The sequence below is a fragment of the Panulirus ornatus genome, chromosome 11 (assembly GCF_036320965.1).
Source record: "Panulirus ornatus isolate Po-2019 chromosome 11, ASM3632096v1, whole genome shotgun sequence".
Lineage (NCBI taxonomy): Eukaryota > Metazoa > Arthropoda > Malacostraca > Decapoda > Palinuridae > Panulirus > Panulirus ornatus.
The window spans coordinates 29574376-29594914 of record NC_092234.1 but is presented as its reverse complement, the minus strand read 5'-3'; the positions used below and the strand labels follow the sequence as shown (position 1 = coordinate 29594914).

Genomic DNA, 20539 nt, shown 5'->3' with positions numbered 1-20539 from the left:
TGGTGTGGAGTCTTGCTATGTCCAGATAGGATTAAGTCCCCACCGTCTGACGCGCCCCCAAGATGGCAACACTGCTAATGCCAAAACCGGTGCTAGCTAGTCAGCCAATCAGAATTATTTTATTTTTTTTATGTTATTTACTGGAGGGACAATTGTAGCAGCTTTAACCGGCGTCCATTGTGGAGATATCATGGAGCCAGGGACAGAATGGTCCGCGAGGGGGAAAAAAAGAGAAAAAAGCTGCTAGATTGAGCATTGTTACAACTCCTTTTGTCAGTAGAGTGCAGTGTCTCCCCTTTCCCCTGCCCGGCTCATACATTACGTTATTTACCGAGTGAAAAATGTATTTAAAAAAAAAAATGTAGATGGATGAGATTATTATTTTCTCTTGGTTGAATCTGGAATGGAAGGGGGAGATTCCTGGGTTGTGAGAGCGAGAGCCGCTCCCTCCGCTCCACTGGGATGGGTTCTAGATTTTCTTGTGGCGGTTGCGTAATGAGGAGTGAAGAGGTGGGGTTTGTGCGAACAGGTGGTGCAGGAAGCAGGTCTGGTCACTCACGAGAAGTTGGTTGGTGCTTCACTTAGAGCTGCCGCCGCACGAAAACCCAAAGCTCTACTGAAAGATGCGGCTCTGTGATAAGCTGATGATGTACGAAAAGCTGGGTTTTCACGATTAGCTTGTGCTTCACGAAACCCTAGTGCTTCACGAAACCCTGGTGCTTCACGAAACCCTGGTTGCTTCACGAAACCCTGGTTGCTTCACGAAATCCTGGTGATACATGAAACCCTGGTGCTTCATGAAACCCTGGTTGCTTCACGAAACACTGGTGCTTCACGAAACCCTGGTGCTTCATGAAACCCTGGTTGCTTCACGAAACACTGGTGCTTCACGAAACCCTGGTGCTTCATGAAACCCTGGTTGCTTCACGAAACCCTGGTGCTTCACGAAACCCTGGTGCTTCATGAAACACTGGTGCTTCACGAAACCCTGGTGCTTCATGAAAAGGCAGAGTTTGCGAACAGAATGGTTTTGAGCGAAACGATGAGATTCGCTTAACGTTAGTTGTGTTCTTTTGATGCAGTACCAGTTGCTGTTGCTATCTAGTTCCCTGACCCACTCTCTCTCTCACACACACACACACACACACACACACACACACACGAATACTATTTCTCTCTTAATTGAATGTTGTAAATATGATATTGCTGAAATGCTCAGTAGGGTAATCTTCAGTAATCATTAAGGTAATCTTCAGTCAGTAACCTTCAACAAACTCTTCTCTAATCCAACCACAATTTCATTCGTTAGTTATATTACCCTGGCAACACTGTTGGTGGTGGTGACCGCTGGATGTGTCGTGTCCTTAAAGGCATAAGTCAGTGACTGTAATCAAAAGTCGGAAGATAATAACCCGAGTTCATTTTATTCTTGAAGCCTAAATCGTGGGGGACCATAAATATTGATCTCATTATATTGTCGTGGCCATAACTTCATCTGTGTAAAACTTGCGACTGAATCAAGGCCTAGGGGGAAAAAATGGCAATATATCTGGGTGGGTTAGGGGGTGAAGGGGGGATGGGGGAGAATCGATAGCGAACGCGATAGAGAAATATATTAAATTGCACATTGGGGAGACGTGCGGGCCTTCCCCTGGCCTGGGCCCCCCTTTTTTTTTTTTATCATTATTGATCGCATCTGTAACATTAAACATTGAGGCCCAGCTTAATGCATATCCTCTTTATCTTAGATATTTCTCTGATATACGGTGTTGCTGCGGATGGTTTATCCAGATAGGAATTATTTGGTTTAACTCAGACGTGCCAGTGTGAAGTTAGGTTTTAGCTCAGATGGTACCAGTATGTTGCCGGGTTTAGCTCAGATGGTACTACTATGTCGCTGGTTTTAGCTCAGACGTACCAGTATGTAGCTGGATTTAGCTCTTTAGCGCCAAGATGTAGCTGGATCTTGCTCCATTATGCTAAGATATAGCTGAGTTTAGGTCAGACGTACCAGGATGTAGCTGGGTTTAGCTGACAAGTTGTATACTAGTAGACGATTTGCTGACTGTAGTTTGGGGAGTACCAGTGTGTGGTTAGGTTTACACCGGGTTTGTGTCAATATGCATCTTGGTTTACTGTAGACTATAACCGGATACGGTCGGGTTTACCTCATGGTCTTAGCTTATATATATATATATATATATATATATATATATATATATATATATATATATATATATGTATATATATATATATATATATATATATATATATATATATATATATATATATATATATATATATTATCCCTGGGGATAGGGGAGAAGGGGTCTGGAAATCCTCCTCTCTAGTTTTGACTTCCAAAAGAAGGAACAGAAAAGAGGGCCAAGTGAGTATTTTCCCTCTTAGGCTCAGTCCTCTGTGCTTAACGCTACCTCGCTAATGCGGGAAATGGCGAATATGTATGGGAAAAAAAAAAAATATATATATATATATATACGAATAAAGTGCATATGAACGCCCACCTTCATAGAACATACAAACCTCCAACAGCCAGGATCGAACCCGGGACCCCTGTGCAAGAGGCAGGCATGCTAACCGCTAGGCTATGGGACTGTATAATAGGAAACAACTATTCGAAATACTAAGTACTCGAATACCCTTCGTCTCCCCGTTGCTCACCATTGTGAGACGAAGGGTATTCGAGTACTTAGTATTTCGAATAGTTGTTTCCTGTTATACAGTCCCATAGCCTGCCTCTTGCACAGGGGTCCCGGGTTCGATCCTGGCTGTTGGAGGTTTGTATGATATATATATATATATATATATATATATATATATATATATATATATATATATATATATATATATATATATATAGTGACCCACATGGTGCGAGCAAATCATCCCGGATGAAAGGAAAAAATGGGTGTGAAGAGGAATGATGAAATTAACCAGAGCTCCCCAGGTGTCTGGAGACCTGATTCCTACATGTAGTAGAGTCATAGGAGGAGGGGAAGGACGAGAGAAGGGAGGGAGTTCTACAGCTCCGTTGCTCCAGGGTAGAAGGAGGTATCATAACGGTCAAGCCTCATGTGGCTGGTCTCGTAAATAAACTGTGGGAAGCAGCAGCCAGACTCTCACGGGTTCAAGGTGGCTACGATATAGCTTGGTTGAGTACGTGGTATGCCAGTTTGTTGTCAGGTTTAGCTCCATGTTTTAACATTCTATATCGTGGTTCATCTACACCTGAGTGTGGAGTTCGATTTATCGCAGGTGCTATATCATTCAATAGCTTCCTATAGATTACCTATATAACGGTATGTAATTTGGCTGTCATGTTGTAACGATGAAAATCTTGGACTAGCTTAGATTTTTCTACCAACATAAAGTTTACTTTATATATTGGGTAATCATATATCATTATAGAGGAAAGGTTAACGCGTGTAATCTACCAATATATAATTCTTCAACGTGGTTTGAATTATCGCGTTTAAAGTTTTGTTATATTACTCTGGGATTTTGATTATCTTAATTTCTGTTAAATGTTAGATACGGTATAGATTTTTTTTGTTTACCTTCGGATGATGTTTTATGATCGTAACATTAACCAGCCATGTTTGTTGTCTACCGTAATCTAACCTTAACCTAAGCAGCCTGTACACCACCCTAACCTAACCTAACCTAACCTAACCTGACCTAACCTTAACCTAAGCAGCCTGAACACCACCCTACCCTACCCTACCTTACCCTAACCTAACCTAACCTAACCAAAATTCATAGTTATGTCGTAGTAATGTTCGATACTGATTTTTATTTATCTGTTTATCTATTTTCACTTTAACCTTAAGCTGAGTCATTTTACAGTAACGGGAGCAAAGCAGGTTTATAAATTTCCCATTTTATTATTTCTATTTTGCTAAGCGTATGATGATGATAATCTGGATAACTGAATATGTAGGATAATTTTCTTATATATTGATGGACATTAATTTTGTTTCGTCGTAAAACGTCAGTGAGTTTTGGGTGATTGTTTTCCTTAATATTAAATTTTGTAAGTTGTTTTATGTACAGTAATACTGGATGTTATTGACACGTTCATTCTTAGTAGAAATACTTGGTTGAATCTGTTGTATTTGGTACTGAATTATCATACATAGTGTACTTCCTTCACACCAGCCAACACTGTGTGTGTGTGCTTGTCTTACGTTTTTGTATACCAGACGTAATGTATGTTTTGTGTAGAACTTTTAACTCGTGTACTTTTTTTTTCTAATTTACGCTGACTCATTTACTGTGTGTGTGTGGGTGTGTGTGCTTGTATTAGCTTGTACATTTGTTCGTGCGTTACGTATTGCTTGTACGTGGGACGTTATTCCCCCCATATATGCTTCACGATCAGGCATGTCGACACGGGCCATAATGTTAAATGCTCGGTACATAGGGAACTGTGTGTGTGTGTGTGTGTGTGGTGTGTGTGTGTGTGTGTGTGTAAGCAGGGGATCTGTCGGCTGGGTTATAGCGCCATGTGTGTTGAAACCTGACTCATACGAGCCTTTGGTGACTGAGAACCTACCACAGGATTGACGGACCTGCTGATGGTCTTCCTGGCTGGTTTACACACAAAACGCAAGTGTGGTGAAGGTTCTTTTGAACTCCAGCGTCTGGTTCTCTTAGCCAGCCATACGGAAGTGTATCTGGTGAAGGGTTTGGAAGATTCAAAGCATTGGAAAGTGATGGCCACATGGACGAAACAGTAGATAACCAAGATTGCCTCAGTCCTTCAAGTGGTGGCGACCCAAGGTAGCGCTGGACGAGGTGATGAGAACTACCCGTGACCCAGGGTGGCGGCGTCTGAGCTGGACCAGGAAGGTGGTGTGACCAGGTGATGATGGTGGTATGTAATAGCTGGTGCTGGCACTTCGTGACGTACCGTGACAATCCGTGACAGTCGGCCATAGAGGTAGTGTGGGACAGTGATACTGGCCTCTGATGACCTAGGGTCGTTCACCCTTCATGACCTGGGCCGGGTCATGAAGGGTGAAGGAGTGTTGTAGGTGTATGGTCCAGCTGGCCTGGCAACAACAGAAGGGAAACAAACATTCCTCAGTTCGAATGCACCTCAGATCTTCCCTTCATCTCTTGTCCATCTTCCCTTCTCTATCATTGTTACTTACTCTCACCTCATCTCTTCTGTACCAGACGTAATCCCTCCCTCCTGCCTCGTGGGTTCTGTTGCCTATCCCGAAGTCTTACCAAGTTACTTCCTTTTTGCCACGATCAGCGGCCATGTTCATGTTACGTGCTGTGGCACAGAGGGATTACAGTGGTCACAGAGGGGTCTTTGTCTGAACCCTAGTGAGCTGATACTTATCACATTGTATGTTAGAAAAGAATGATTCATTACTTGAACTCGAGACTCGAATATTAGATACGATGTCAAAATTTTAGTTATCTCTTTTGTCAGTAAGGCGCTGCTATGCCATGTTTTGGTTGGGCTTGTTTAAACTTCTCTACAAGATTCACCATTTCCGATAAGGGAAGACATAGGGCTCTATTGTGTGTCCATATCTCTACCCACATACTATGTTGATCACACGATGAACATTTTCAGAGAAGTAAAGCACCAGTAATACCTTTAGACTAGCATTAATCTAGTTATGACATCTTGTTCTGATTTAGTCTACTGATGGTGTTACTGTACACATGTTTATTTGATACCTTTTTTATATTCATGATAGAAAATGGACCAACTAGTGACTCCTTACTGTCTCCTGCTTGCCTTCGTATATGTCAAGTTCTTTTATGATCGCAGGTTTGTAAAACGTATTTGACAACACAGTGTTGTGTTCAACGGCTTTTGTATCCAATGCTGGTCTGGCCGAGGTATCAACTCCTTTGTGCCTTTTCGAATCCTGTGTTAAAAGGAGTCCACAACAGTGTGACTTGACCGCAGCCTCCCTTATCCGCCACACCTCATCTTTCCCCACGCCTCCTCCTCCTCCTCCTCCTCCCACATAACCCCATGATGGTTCTCGATGACCCCAAGATGTTGGCGGATACCCAAGATATATCTTAGATGTCTTTAAGTTGAAGGAAGATACCCCTAAATCGGTCCCGGATATCCTTACATCCGGACCTGGGTAGTCCCTCGGTGACTCCTGCTAATTTATATGTGATCACTATAAATCCAAGTTGACACTGGAGAGCCGGAATGGACCTTTGACCCTCTGTGACCTTTTTGGCTTCTGGACTTCCGGAAGTTCAGGTAGTCGGCGCGAACGAAACAGCTTAGGGCTGTTCATAGTAATTGTCTCGTTAGAATGTCCCCATAACTGTCTCTCTGTTTTTCATGTCTCTGTCTCTTCGTGAATCTGTGCAGCAAGACTCGAGTCTGTGTCGCGAGACTTTACAGACTGTATAGCGAGACTTATGAGTCTGTATCGCGTGATTTCTTAGTCAGTGTTCCGAAACTTCAGAGTCTGTATCTCGAGTCACCCATGGGTTTGTCTCGGGGTTGTGTGTGTTAAGTGTGTCTTGCGAGTGTGTCGATATACTTCATGTGACTCGGGTTCCTGTGTTTCCCAAGTGTCTCTCGAGTTCGCCTGCATCCCAGGTGTCTCTGTCGGGGGGAGTTTATCCTGAGTGTGTATCTTGGGCATCTCTTGAGTATCTCGTTGATGTATCTCTGTACATAGTCATGCGGAAGGAGAGAGAGAGAGAGAGAGAGAGAGAGAGAGAGAGAGAGAGAGAGAGAGAGAGAGAGAGAGAGAATACGTTTATTGCCACGAGGGAGGTAGGTCCAGCACGGGAGTTGCCTCGGAGGAGGCCCTCACTTTGAAGTCACAGAGAGGATAAGAAGACCCTCATGTTAGTTGCCACAGGGGAGGTGAGACCGACATCATGTCATTCCCCACAGGGGGCGTAACGAGACTATGCTATTAGTTGCCACAGGGAGTGTAGCGAGGCCCTTATGTTAGTTGCCACTGGGAAGGCATGAAGTACCTCTGGTCTGACCCAATGGGGACTTGGCCTCCAGAAGCAGTACACGATACGGGTTCCTCCAGTGGTCCGGGAGGCCCCTGGGTCTGTTCCCATCCTCCTGTGATTCATGTCCAGTGGCTCTAGGTGTGAAAATTATGAAAATGGGCCCAATATTCTGTCGCTGGCGGGGGCCCCAACTGCCTCCCAATTAGGGACCTTCAGTCATTGGAACCAATCGCAATTTCCACAATAACTGGCAGGCCGGGTCGTGCCACTCTTTTGTCGCCACACATATTCACTTCTTTATGGGATTGGAACCATTGCTACCAACCCGTAAGGCGCCGATTGTCACAGTAGACCTTCCCCGCTCTGTTGTGCCCGGGTCACGGGCCTGCTGCGGGGAGGGGAGGCGTGGGGAGGGGAGGTGAGACGTAGGGAGGGCTCTGGGGAGGTGAGGTGAGGTGTAGGGAGGAGAGTTGTGGGGAGGATAGGTGAGGCGTGAGGGAGAGTAGTTGGGAGGTGAGGTAAGGCGTGTCCTGGGGAGTCAGCATAGGGTATGGGAAGGAGGGGTAAGAGATGAAGGGAGTAGAGCCAAGGGTTCTGAGGAAGGTGAGGGCAGGTGGGAGGAGGGAACCCACTGGCAATATTCCCTCCTGTTTTGTCTCTTGGTTTTCCCAGGTTGTCGCAGTATTGAAAAAATATTTCCGGACTGTAACTCTGAATTAGATATTCGTGAAGGATTATGTGAAGTGGTTGAAACTCCCCAGCCTGGTAGCCATATGGAAAGCAGGGTTACTAAAGTCCCCCATTTGGAAGTGTTCTTAGTGTACTTTGCTATCTTTGCCGACGGTGACACTTGGAATAAATTCATACATTGTTTCATGTTTTTATTTTGTGTTTCCTTTTCTCTGACGTATGAAAAAGGAACTAGATCGCGATCGTGTTGTATCCGTGCTGCTCTACATGATACATTCCGGGAGGTTGATAATTGGGGCTGTTGGCCGACGCTGGCAACCCCTGCCGCACCCCAGCCTGGTAACAATGCTTTATCTTTGTGTGACCAAAATACCAGTTTTCACGTAAAGAAAGGGGGAGGGGATGCCCGCTCGGATTTGATGAAAAGGCGGCAAGATTGTATAAAAATGTTAAAAAAGAGGGAAGAATGGGGTGGGCATGGGTCAGATGTCACGTGTTCCCTTCCCAACCTCTTTTACAGCGCATTTGTACCCCGCTGTACCTACTGTATTCCCCGTCCGCTGTAGTGCTGGTCGGTTGTAGTTTGCCTATACACTTCGTACTGTTGTGGCCTACATCGCCCGTGCACGGTAGGTGATAGTGGCCAGCCTCGGGTAAAGGGGTGTGTGTGGCCTGGGGTGGCCATGTGGTCCACCTTGGGCCAGCGTTTTAACGGTAAGCCGAGCAGTGTGGGGCTCGACCCCCGACCCTGGGATTCTGGGATTATTTAATGCACTTCAGTCCCAGTTTCTCATGGATTTTTTTTTTTTCTCTCTTTTCTCCCACTGGGATCATTTTTTGGGCCAGGTTGGAGTGAAGGCCTGGGCGGAGCGTTGGAATTCTTCACTTGGAACATTCATTTTTTTTTTCTTCTTAACCTCCCCATGGAACTTGGGGCGTTATGTTGATGGATTTTTAGAAGCAGCTTCCAATACCCTTGAAAATTTTAGCCATATTGGAACTATTTCATCCCCCTCCTCCTCCTCCTCCCCCTCCTCCTCCTCCTCCTCCTCCTCCTCCTCCTCCTCCTCGGTGAATTTGATGGAAGGACAGAATTATCGGATAGGTTATGTACGTCATTATGGACCGGTATACGCGATGGGTTGTGTACGTCATTATGGACCGGTATTACGTGATGGGTTGTGTACGTCATTATGGACCGGGATGTACGTGATGGGCTGTGTACGTCATTATGGACCGGGATGTACGTGATAGGTTGTGTTCGTAATAGGCTGTGTAGGTCATTATGGATTGGTGTACACGTTGGGAGGACGACACACGCACGGAGAGGAGGGAGAGACACCCACACACGTCATGGTGTCGACTGATAATGATAGCTGACCACATGATGCCTGGTGCACGTACGTCTTCTTGTGTATGTGTGCACCCTGACCTGAGCTGGTCTGCCTCAGCTGTATTGTCATCACACGGCCACTTCCATTCCTCCTCCTGACCACAATTGTTCTCTCTCTCTCTCTCTCTCTCTCTCTCTCTCTCTCTCTCTCTCTCTCTCTCTCTCTCTCTCTCTCTCTCTCTCTCTCTCTCTCTCTCCTCCCTCCATGGTTGCTTCTTCACCACCTCAGTGCTCGGCCTCTTCCTTCCTTTAGTTATCGCCATTGATCGTAATCTCTCTCACTCTGCATTTTCGCATATCTGTCATTGTCTCAATGTCTCTAATATTCATCATGATCTCTGTCATATATATATTTTTTTAATGAGTTATGCCATATTTCTATATTTCCATTAGCCATAGATCATCACGGCGTGTTCCTCTCTCTCCCCGTTTATCATCTCTCCTCTTTCACCTCACATTCCCTCCCTCACCTCACCTTTCTTTCCCCTGCCTATGGTTGCCTCTCCTCCCTCCACCCCACACGCTTTCCTCCAGTACCCCGTTCCCACAAGATTCTGGGTAGAATAGAAACTGATAGAGTTTCCCTTCCCTTTTTTATGCCCAACCCTCCCCTCCCCCATTTTTCTCACCGAATTTTCCCCGGTATGTTTTGGGACACTTCCATGGAAAATGTTCCCATCAGTGTAGGGGCGATGAGGCCTGCCCACCGGACGTCTGTTAGGCCAAGCGGGACCCTACTGCAGGTGACGTCGGCGGCAGAGGCCCTCTTGAGGAAGGTTTTGACGGTAGGTGCTTCCCGTTACGAGATCTTCTCGGGACAGAGGTACATACACACTCCTGGAAGAAGCGTTGACGGAGAGGGTGTTCTTGCCGGAGTCCTTAACCTTAGGGGCCCTTTCATGGTAGGTGTTGGAGGCAGGAGCCATTCGAGGCGGGGATGGGCGGTGGGGGGACTGGACCGCAGAGGATGTCGACGACTTGGTGTCTCTTGCAAGAGTGCGTCAGCGATACGGGTCCTCCTGCAGAGTGTATTGACGTTAGAATCCCTCCTGTAGAACGCTCGTTCGTAGGGGCTCCAGTGGAAGGCGTTGACGACAAGGACTCTCATGCAGACGGAGTGCGACTGTCATTGTGAATAAGAATGAAGAAGAGAAAACACACAAGGACAGTTAATAAGAAATTTGGACTGTAACGCGAAAAATAACTCGGTGTTATGTGAAGAAAATATACATATTTGTATGTGTATATAGATGGTGTTTCATGAGAATTGTACCTTTAGAAATGAGCATTAAGAATTCGCAGTTGTGCCGACATCGTGAGCTACAGATGCAAAAATTGACCAGTTGAAACAAACGTTTTAGCGTTGAAATTACTTGCGAATTAATAAGAGTACCAAAGTAAGAATACCAATGCTAGAAATTCATTTTTTTTTTTTTTTTTTTTTTTTTTTTTTTTTTGTAATTCCTACTTCGTTTGTGATGCCTGTTGTATAAGGACATGAGTGTATGGTTGTACAGAAATGTGGTGGGTGGTCACAGTGAGGCGACCAAGGTAACATCAGAGAGAAAGGAACGGAAAGAGACGACATTTGTCACATGACACCGGACGAACCTGAAGAATGGTAGCGGACTGAGGAAGGGGATGGTGTCTGACTGAGGAAGGGGATGGTGTCTGACTGAGGAAGGGGATGGTGACGGACTGAGGAAGGGGATGATGACGGACTGAGGAAGGGGATGGTGACGGACTGAGGAAGGGGATGATGACGGACTGAGGAAGGGGATGGTGACGGACTGAGGAAGGGGATGATGACGGACTGAGGAAGGGGATGGTGTCTGACTGAGGAAGGGGATGGTGACGGACTGAGGAAGGGGATGGTGACGGACTGAGGAAGGGGATGGTGACGGACTGAGGAAGGGGATGATGACGGACTGAGGAAGGGGATGGTGACGGACTGAGGAAGGGGATGATGACGGACTGAGGAAGGGGATGGTGTCTGACTGAGGAAGGGGATGGTGACGGACTGAGGAAGGGGATGGTGACGGACTGAGGAAGGGGATGATGTCTGACTGAGGAAGGGGATGATGACGGACTGAGGAAGGGGATGATGACGGACTGAGGAAGAGGAAGGGAATGATGGCAACTTAGAAAAAGGACTAGTGATGGACTAGAAGGGGTGCTGCTGATGGCGAGATGCTGTAAGAACAATAACAGTTTTACCTGAATCCGAAGAAAATGTTTGAACTAAGAAATTCAGCAAGAGTAACGAAGATGTGATATTCGTGTTCCTAGGAGGTGAAGAGCATCGCTTAAATACGACCCTGAGCATAACTGTACGACCCTTGAGCATGAGGGTACGACCCTTAACTACGATATGGCCTGACCTCAAACCTGACTCTTGATAGGGTCAGTTCCAGAGCTAAGCCACCACTGTCCAAGTCGTCTTGGGTGATAAACCACTGAAACGAGAGAAGCAGATATACATCGAAATAAGAAATGGGAAACCGAACCAGTTGACACTGACGAAAAACTGACAAGAAAATGAAGGTTGATATGAATTTTATGATTGTCAGTCTGAGTATTGAGGCTGGAGGACGACTTTTCCAAAGGGCACGGGCGATGGAAGATGACACTGAAAGAAAAGTGTTGATTGTTTACACGTGAACCGTAGAATCACTGGAAATATAGAAAACGTAGGAAATAATGGCGAAGAAAGAAAGTTATCACAATAAACGTGATGAAATGAATGAAGGAATCTGTGGAAGACGGAGAATGAAGTGGGGATAAACTTGAAAAAGGAAGATAATAGAAACCTGAAGACTTGTAGCGGAAACCATGATAACTGTAGGATAGAGAGAGAGAGAGAGAGAGAGAGAGAGAGAGAGAGAGAGAGAGAGAGAGAGAGAGAGAAAGAGAGAGAGAGAGAGAGAGAGAGAGAGAGAGAGAGAATCCTTGTATAGACCAGGGGTGGCTGGCCCTCACTGCAACCACAAGACGAACTCAAGGAGCCACAGTGACCTGGGGAGGAAAGCAAGGTGAACCAGGAAGAAAATGAACCATTAGAAGACATAGAAAAGGGAAGCTCGTGTTGGGGAGGACAACCCATAGGAAGGGACGGGACGCAGCGGGAGGGCAAGAAAACGACCCATGGTAAGGAATGGAAGATGTAGGAGGAGGAGGATCATCATTGCCAGACCCTCTTACATGATCAGCCCCAAGCGCCTGCCTCCTGACACCTACCTCCCTGTATCTTTACCCTCTCTCTCTCTCTCTCTCTCTCTCTCTCTCTCTCTCTCTATATATATATATATATATATATATATATATATATATATATATATATACATTATTATTATTATTTTATTATCATTATTTAATATATACACATCAAATATATAAATATATAAATTTCATGTGTTACCGTGTTTGATGGCTTGTGTTTTCAAATAAATGTACACCACGTTGGAGAAACAGTTTAGCTTCCTTTAGCTGTATATTTTTGCTTTTCATACCTCTGCATGTAAATCTAGTTCAACGACAAATGCTTTGACTCACAATGTCTCATTTTATGGATATCTATTCTATATACATCCACTCCAACATATATCACTATTGATCAATTCTCCATATTTTTCAATTCGCCATTTCCCATACACTGTACGTTAAACAACACGCCTTTTTATGATCACCACTCTCCCTTCCTTTCTTCTTTCGAAAATCAACTACACAAAACAAATTTCCAAACGTCATTTCCAGCACTCCGCTCCCCTCCTTTAGCTCCTTCCGACCCACGCTGAATACCATGAATTGTAACTTTCCCTCCTATCCCGGATTATTTTATGAATATATGTATCTAACTATCCATCACTATATATATATATTATAAATATTAATCGTGTCCTGTCCCATGATCTCCCTGTTATGTGACCTGCGAGTAAATTCACCTTCGAGAACGTTGGTTACGACTCGTCAAAGACTCACTCAAAGAGTCCACATCTCCTGTGTAGGAGCCATCTTCCAAGTCTTAAAGAAAGTCCGGATATTAGCCCAGAAGTCTGATTATTATTATATATATTCAATATATATATATCATTATATACACTGTGAGAAAATAGTGAGCACGTTCCAAGATGATATGCGTCCAGGCTAGGACTAATAAGCGGCTATACCAATTGGATATCATAATGATGAAAAATTTTAGAAGCTCATCGGGCCTGACTTCATGAGGTGTAATGCTGCATGAATAAACGAATTGGCATGTGGTATACCGGGAACAAGTGACTTCAATGCCCAGAACCAGAGCATAAGCTTCATACTGCAAGTTTTCCAGGCCTCTGATTGTAGCCCTGTAGAATCCGTCCAAACAATAAACAGTTATTATTATTATTATTATTATTATTATTATTATTATTATTATTATTATTATTAGATCTTTACCGAGGATATAGCTTCGTCGTGTTTAGGGTCAAAATTTATTTAACGTATCTTTATTTATGATATATAAAGGTTCGTAAGATACCTATGCATAGATATCTTCTAACTTTTTCAGGTCGGAATTTGAAAAAATTCCTATGGTTATTTCTGATTATATATATATATATATATATATATATATATATATATATATATATATATAATATGAGTGGTGTGTGTGTGTGTGTGTGTGTGTTTTCAAATTAGAATGTACACATGTTTGGGAGGTAAAAGTTTTAGCGTTCCTTTAGGTCAGTGTATATATTGTTTGATGTTAGTTATAGCTACTGGATGAAATCTTAGGTTCTAAAGACGTGGTGACGGTCACGAAGTGTTTTATTTTATGGAGTATATATATATATATATATATATATATATATATATATATATATATATATATATATATATATGATTTTTTTTTCATACTATTCGCCATTTCCCGCGATAGCGAGGTAGCGTTAAGAACAGAGAACTGGGCCTTTGAGGGAATATCCTCACCTGGCCCCCTTCTCTGTTCCTTCTTTTGGAAAATTAAAAAAAAAAGTAATGAGAGGGGAGGATTTCCAGCCCCCCCGCTCCCTCTCCTTTTAGTCGCCTTCTACGACACGCAGGGAATACGTGGGAAGTATTCTTTCTCCCCTATCCCCGGGGATGATATATATATATATATATATATATATATATATATATATATATATATATATATTAGAGAGTGTGTGTCTGTGCCATTGAATTCTTCCTGTTTATGGTGACGCTGCGAGTGAAAATTCACCTTAGGCGAGAATGTATCGTTGGGATTACGATCTCATCAAAGAACTCACTCCAAAAGAGTCCACATCTCCCTGCTGCTAGAAGTAGCGCATCTTTCGGCTGAAGTAGTCTTAAAGAAAATTGTCCTGAGTAATATTAAGATTCCCTCATAGAAAATGGTCCTGGAGTTATATATATATATATATATATATATATATATATATATATATATATATATATATATATTTATATACACGTGTGTGGAGAAAATGAGTGAGGCACGATTGACGAAGAGGATATATGTGTCAGAGGTGGAGGGGACAAGGAGAAGCGGGAGACCAAATTGGAGATAGAAGGATGGAATGAAAAAGATTTTGAGCGATCGGGGCCTGAACATACAGGAGGGTGAGATGCGTGCAAGGAGTAGAGTGAATTGGAACGATGTGGTATACCGGGGTCGAAGTGCTATCAATGGACTGAACCAGAGCATATGAGGCGTCTGGGGTAAACCATGGAAAGGTTTGTCGGGCCTGGATGTGGATAGGGAGCTGTGGTTTCGGTGCAATACACATGACAGCTAGGGACTGAGTGTGAATGAATGTGGCCTTTTTTGTCTGTATTCCTGGCGCTACCTCGCTGAAGCAGGGGATAGTAGCGATGCTGTTTTCCTGTGGGGCGCGGTAGCGACATGAGTGGATGAAGGCAAGCGAGTATGAATATGTACATGTGCATGTATGTAATGTATGCGTATGTGCGTGTATATGTATGTATATGTTGATATGTATATGTATGCATATGTGCGTATGTGGGCGTTTATATATATATATATGTGTGTGTGTGTGTGTGTGTGTGTGTGTGTATCTGAGTGGATGGGTCATTCTTCGTCTGTTTACTGGTGCTACCTCGCTGACGCGGGAAACAGCGATTATTTATATATATATATATATATATATATATATATATATATATATATATATATATATATATATATATAATTGAAGGGCGAATAATTCTTGGCCTGATTTAGACAAGGTGAAAAAGAGGGGGGAAACGTAGGAGGCACACACAACATTGCGAGGCGATATTAAACTTTGTAAAACTTAGATTCTTGCCACAAAGGCCCAATCTCATCCTTTCTGAACATGTCCCAAGTCTAGCGGGGCCTCCCTCGCCCTCCTCTATAGCTTCTCAAGTCACAGCTGATCAATAAACTTTCTCAAGTTGTGACTCTGAGATATGATGTAATTTGGTGTGTCCTTCGTACGCCCGCCCTCCTGCCTCCTCCTCCTCCTCCTGCCGCTGCCGAGCCCTTCCCCTGCACCTCCTCCCAGTGCCGTCCTTACCGGCCGGGTTGTTAATGTAGGCCTCTGGTCCCGGTACGTGGTCGTTGAGGAGCAGTGGTTGTGTTGTCAGGTTCCCCTCACAGGCTCTGCCGGTCTTTGTATGTAGCTGGGAGACCGTGGCTTTGGAGGGTTCTGATTCATCTATGTTCTTATTTCAGGTTTGGTCGTGGCTGGATATACTTGATGTGGATTTTGATATATGTTGTTAGTTGGAAAAGGTGAAGTGATTGTGTCTGCACAGGTAACACTGTATGTGTGTGTGTATATATATATATATATATATATATATATATATATATATATATATATATATATATATGTATATATAGTTATTTATTTTCACTATATGGGGAGGGCATTCTACACTCGTGGGGCCGCTGTCTTTTTGAAATTTTTCTACTGTCTTACAACCTTTTAACCTTCTATATGTTGTCCATGTTTACGATTTCATCACTCGGTTTGTTCCCTTCCTCCGCTAGTGTGACACTATGAAAATATTTCTTCATCTTTTCAATCAAGTTTCTTCCTTAGTTTTGTGTTTTGTCCCTGGTTGTTCTGAACGATTCTTTCGAAGATTTTTTTTTTTCGTGTTGGACAAATTTATAGCCTCATTTACTGCAATTGTCTTTTATTCTTGTACCATCTTTGGTGCCCTAACCGACCTTCTCATTTAGTTTGTACTTCTATAAATACATTGACCAAGCTTGTCAAGCATATTCTAGTTTTGTCTGACTGTACGTTGTGAATTGGTTAATAAATATTTGCGGTTTGCGATTCTAGTATTTGCCAGCAAAGAGACTTTCTCCCGTGGTGTCCTCAGCAGATGGGGCTTTGGCGACAGTCAGTACTAGCTATAATGTCGACTCCAAAATCCCTCTCACAGATCCCTGCAGGTTATTTCCGGCTAAATAGTATTCGTATCGAGGTCGTTCACTGTATCCCGTCCTCATTACATTCACCCGGGTTTGATTTCATGAACCATGTTGTTTGTCTAGGTCCCCCTTGTAAGTAGAAGCAATACTTACCACTCTTTGCTTCCATCAGGACCATGACGTCATCTGCAGACATATTCAGCTATGATTCCAATCCTTCCAGCAAGTCGTGTACACAGATCAAGAAGAGCGACGGTCCCAGGACTGAACCTTGCGGCACGCCACTGGTGACCCAAGGTCATTTCGAGAAGGCTCCTCTGATATGTGTCCTTGGTTCCCCTACACTGAGGTAATATTCTGTCCACCGATGGTGTGTGTGATTCCTGCGCTTAACGTACTGTATGGGGAGGGAGTTTTACACTCGTGTCGCCCCATCTCTTCACCATACAGCGTCTTAGATTTCTGTATGCTATCCACGCTGAACATGTGTGTGCGAAAGAGAGACAATGTGAGTTTGCAATGTGTGTATCACTTAAGAGTGTGAAGTGTTTTGTGCCCAGTAAGTGTGATATGGCTGTTATATGACGTGTGTGTGTGTGTGTGTGTGTGTGTGTATCATTATGGTGTGGAGTATAGTGGATGTGTTGCTGAGTGTGGCATGTGTTCAGCTGGGAGTCGTTGTGTGTGTGGCTCTCCGGTAGAGTGCAGCATGTCTTGCTAGGGTGTAGCGTGTGTTGCTCGCCGCCAGAGCGGTGTGCCGGGAGGGCGGGCTTTTGTTCCATAGTTGGTGTTTAGAGTTACGGCTTCGTTAGACCGGGGAGCGCTGTGTTAGCATAAGGCTGCCTTTGTTAGAGTGGGAATGGCTGTGTTTGAGGAAGGACAAGTTTGTTATAGTATGGCTGGCCTCGTTAGTGTGAGAAGAGTTGTGTTGGAGTCAGTGTGAGGAGGGGTGTGTCAGAGGATGCCTGGCTTCGTTAGTGTGAGGAGAGGCGTGATATTGTAAGGTCGGACTCGTTAGTGTGAGGAGAGGTGTGATTAGAGTAAGGTCGGACTCGTTAGTGTGAGGAGAGGTGTGATAGAGTAAGGTCGGCCTCGTTAGTGTGAGTAAAGGTGTGATTAGAGTAAGGTCGACCTCGTTAGTGTGAGGAGAGGTGTGATAGAGTAAGGTCGGCCTCGTTAGTGTGAGGAAAGGTGTGATAGAGTAAGGTCGGCCTCGTTAGTGTGAGGCGGGCCGTGTGGCTCAGTGTGGAGATCATTAGCATCACATTACCTGTTATACTGCAGCCCAGCTCATTATAGGAGGGGGCCTGGTGCCGGGGTCCAGCCACAGTGGTGCTGTAGTGGCCCCAGCCCTTGTGGATGTAGGGGGGTGGGGGCCTACAACCACTGTTGATAAGTTTATTTAATGGTAGTGGGGGACATTGCTTGTAGTGATGATAATGGTAATATTGATGATGATGATAATAATAATGATAATAATAATGATAATAATAATAATGATAATGACAATATTATAATTATTATTATTATTATTATTAATGTCATTATTATTATTATTTGCGATTCAGTAAGTATGAATAGTAAGGGTAAACAAGGCTTCAACTTAAGAGTAAAAATGATCATGACATCTGGTCTCTCACACGGCGAGATGGTGTCAGACGAACAGTATTTACACAGTTATCAAAGGTTGATCCAGATGTCCACAGTGGTTGGGACGGGGCAGTACTTGTACCTCTGTGTCACAGCTCAGCTCACCTGGATGCGATTATGATACCGAATTGCAACTCTGGGACGAGATCTCGCCCATGGCAGGAGTTAACGGTGGCGAGGACGTTGCGGTAATTTCTCTAGTCGCCGGATGGGGTCTGGGTGATGGAGGAAGTCGGAAGGACTGTTGTTCCTAGTGGTCCTTGATAGTGCAAGGAGGACCCGAGGATGATCTTGCATGCTACTGTCTATAACCTTTCTTGTGTAACCCATGTTGTGTGGTGGGTAAGGAGGACCGGATGGTAAAGACATTGGTACGATTGGGAAGAAAGAATGTTCTGGAGATGTTCTGGATCTCAGTTGCAGCAAGTCCAAATGTTTATAGTCTACATTCAGAGGCTGTATAAGGGGGTTTTCTTGGTCGTTAATGTCGTAAGTTTTGCTGTCAAAGCTGACATTAATGGTAGAGCTGTCAGCGTACTGCCATCGAACAGGTGCCTCCATTAAGGTGTCGTTTATAAAGATGGGGAAACACCAAAGGTCTCATCATCTTGCCCTGTGGGACGCCACAGATGAGAGACGAGATCATGGAAGTAGTCCTTTAGAAGCACATTGAGGAAGTCTGGAAGCCATGGAAATGGACTTATCTGCACTGCTGTGTTGGTCTTATTGATGGTTGTGTTAAAGTAGACGTGGTCAAAAGCTTCTTGAAGTTAATGAAGGTGGAAACCACAAAGTCCTTACGTTCTTGTGCGATAGTTATAGTCTTGTAAGTTGACGAGGCAGTGAGTGGTGGAGGAGGTCTTCATATTACCAAATTGTTAAAAGTCTGTACAACTTGCAGTGTCTGTATCAGCCACAATGAAATGCAAAACTTTCGTAGACTTACCTTCAGTTAATGGAAGGAGAAGTCAGTGATGGAACGGAGGGGTTGGGTTTGCTCAGAGGAGACCTTCTTGTATTGTTCCATAGGTAGTGGGTGTAGTAGAGTGTTTTACACTGAGGCTTTGTCAACGTCTGTCAACTTTAGATACATTTGCTGACTCTAAGGGTGATGGCGCTGGAAGGTAGACTGGTAGGTGGGTGGTGGTAAGGTAGGGCAGTCTGTGGTAGATGTTGGCGAAGTGATCGTTACAGAGCTGCTGCTTTGTTGGGGATGTGACTGACGCAGGGCACGGAGGAGGTAGCTGGGTCGTCCAGACCGCTCATCTTTCTGTATGACGCTGACTGAATTAGGACTGTATTCGGTATCATAGTCTGGTAGGGTTATAAAGATTTCTTCGTTGCTCTTATGTCTTAGATTATTTGTTCCAGAGGGCCTTGTTGTGGGCCAGTGTTGTGGTGGCACCTTGGTCTTTCGGTGCTGGACGTGATCCAGGACACGTCGGCCGGGTGTAGCCTTCCAGATTTCTCGAGGGAGAAGCGTTGGTTGGTAGGTATCCGTGGCGGGATTGATGTAATTATCCCATTTAGTTCGTACCTCGTCCAAGCTTAGCAGGTCTGTCCAGGGACACCGGACTCTACAGTGTAGGGCGATTTATATTTGTGTGTTATGGGAAGAGAATTGTAATCTTGTGTTGACCTTTCGTAACTAAATATATTTGCACTGTGTCTTTACCCCGCTACACACACACACACACACACACACACACACACACACACACACACACACACGGTGTAGTGGTTATTGGTTTGACAGAGAAATCTACCTGGGACCGAATGGGTTCGAACTCTGTGAGCGAAAGTCAGCCCACATCCAACCCAGGTGTTTGATTCTTTCCTTGGGGCTGGTCGAGGAATGAGTACCTGGCTTAGGTTGGTGTGTGATTACTGTTTGTGTTGTACGGGAAGAGAGTTTTACACTCGTGTGTGTGTGTGTGTGTGTGTGTGTGTGTGTGTGTGTGTGTGCACATACTGTACATGTGTTCTCTTACTTATCTGCGAGTCACATCTTGCCGTAATGTAATGTGACGATCACTTCCACATTCGCCAGTGGCACGTGTTAACTTCACCACATTATTGTCTTAGTTCAGTTATTTGTCTTTATCTTGAAACGTTCTCTTCCCGACAACTTATCTTGCATATATATGATTAAAAATAAGTGGTTTCAGAAAAAAGAGATGTGAGCGTTATTATATTTTTCTTTGAGATTTTTAGCTTCTAAAATAGGAAGTGAGAGGTTTATGATTGTGTTAGTAATCGTATCTCTGTTGGTAACGTAAAGGGCCAACCTGGTGAAGGGCCAGCTTGGGAAAAGGCCAACCTGGAGGAGGCCAGTCTGAGGAAGGGCTAACCTGGAGGAGGCCAGTCTGGGGAAGGGCCAA

General features: G+C 44.2%; 1 protein-coding gene across 4 annotated transcripts in view; it reads left to right on the top strand.

Annotated features, from left to right (window-relative positions):
• The window catches only part of LOC139751382 (protein-L-histidine N-pros-methyltransferase-like), a 744750-nt gene that overhangs the window by 386246 nt on the left and 337965 nt on the right, over positions 1–20539 (top strand). The window contains exon 1 of one of the 4 annotated variants that reach the window (XM_071666751.1): positions 9729–9858. The exons of 2 other annotated variants lie outside the window; for them this stretch is intronic. The gene's annotated coding sequence lies outside the window, so the exon portion shown is untranslated. Of the gene's footprint in view, positions 1–9728; positions 9859–20539 lie in introns of those variants that run through there. One more of the 4 variants, XM_071666752.1, reaches the window with a different exon arrangement.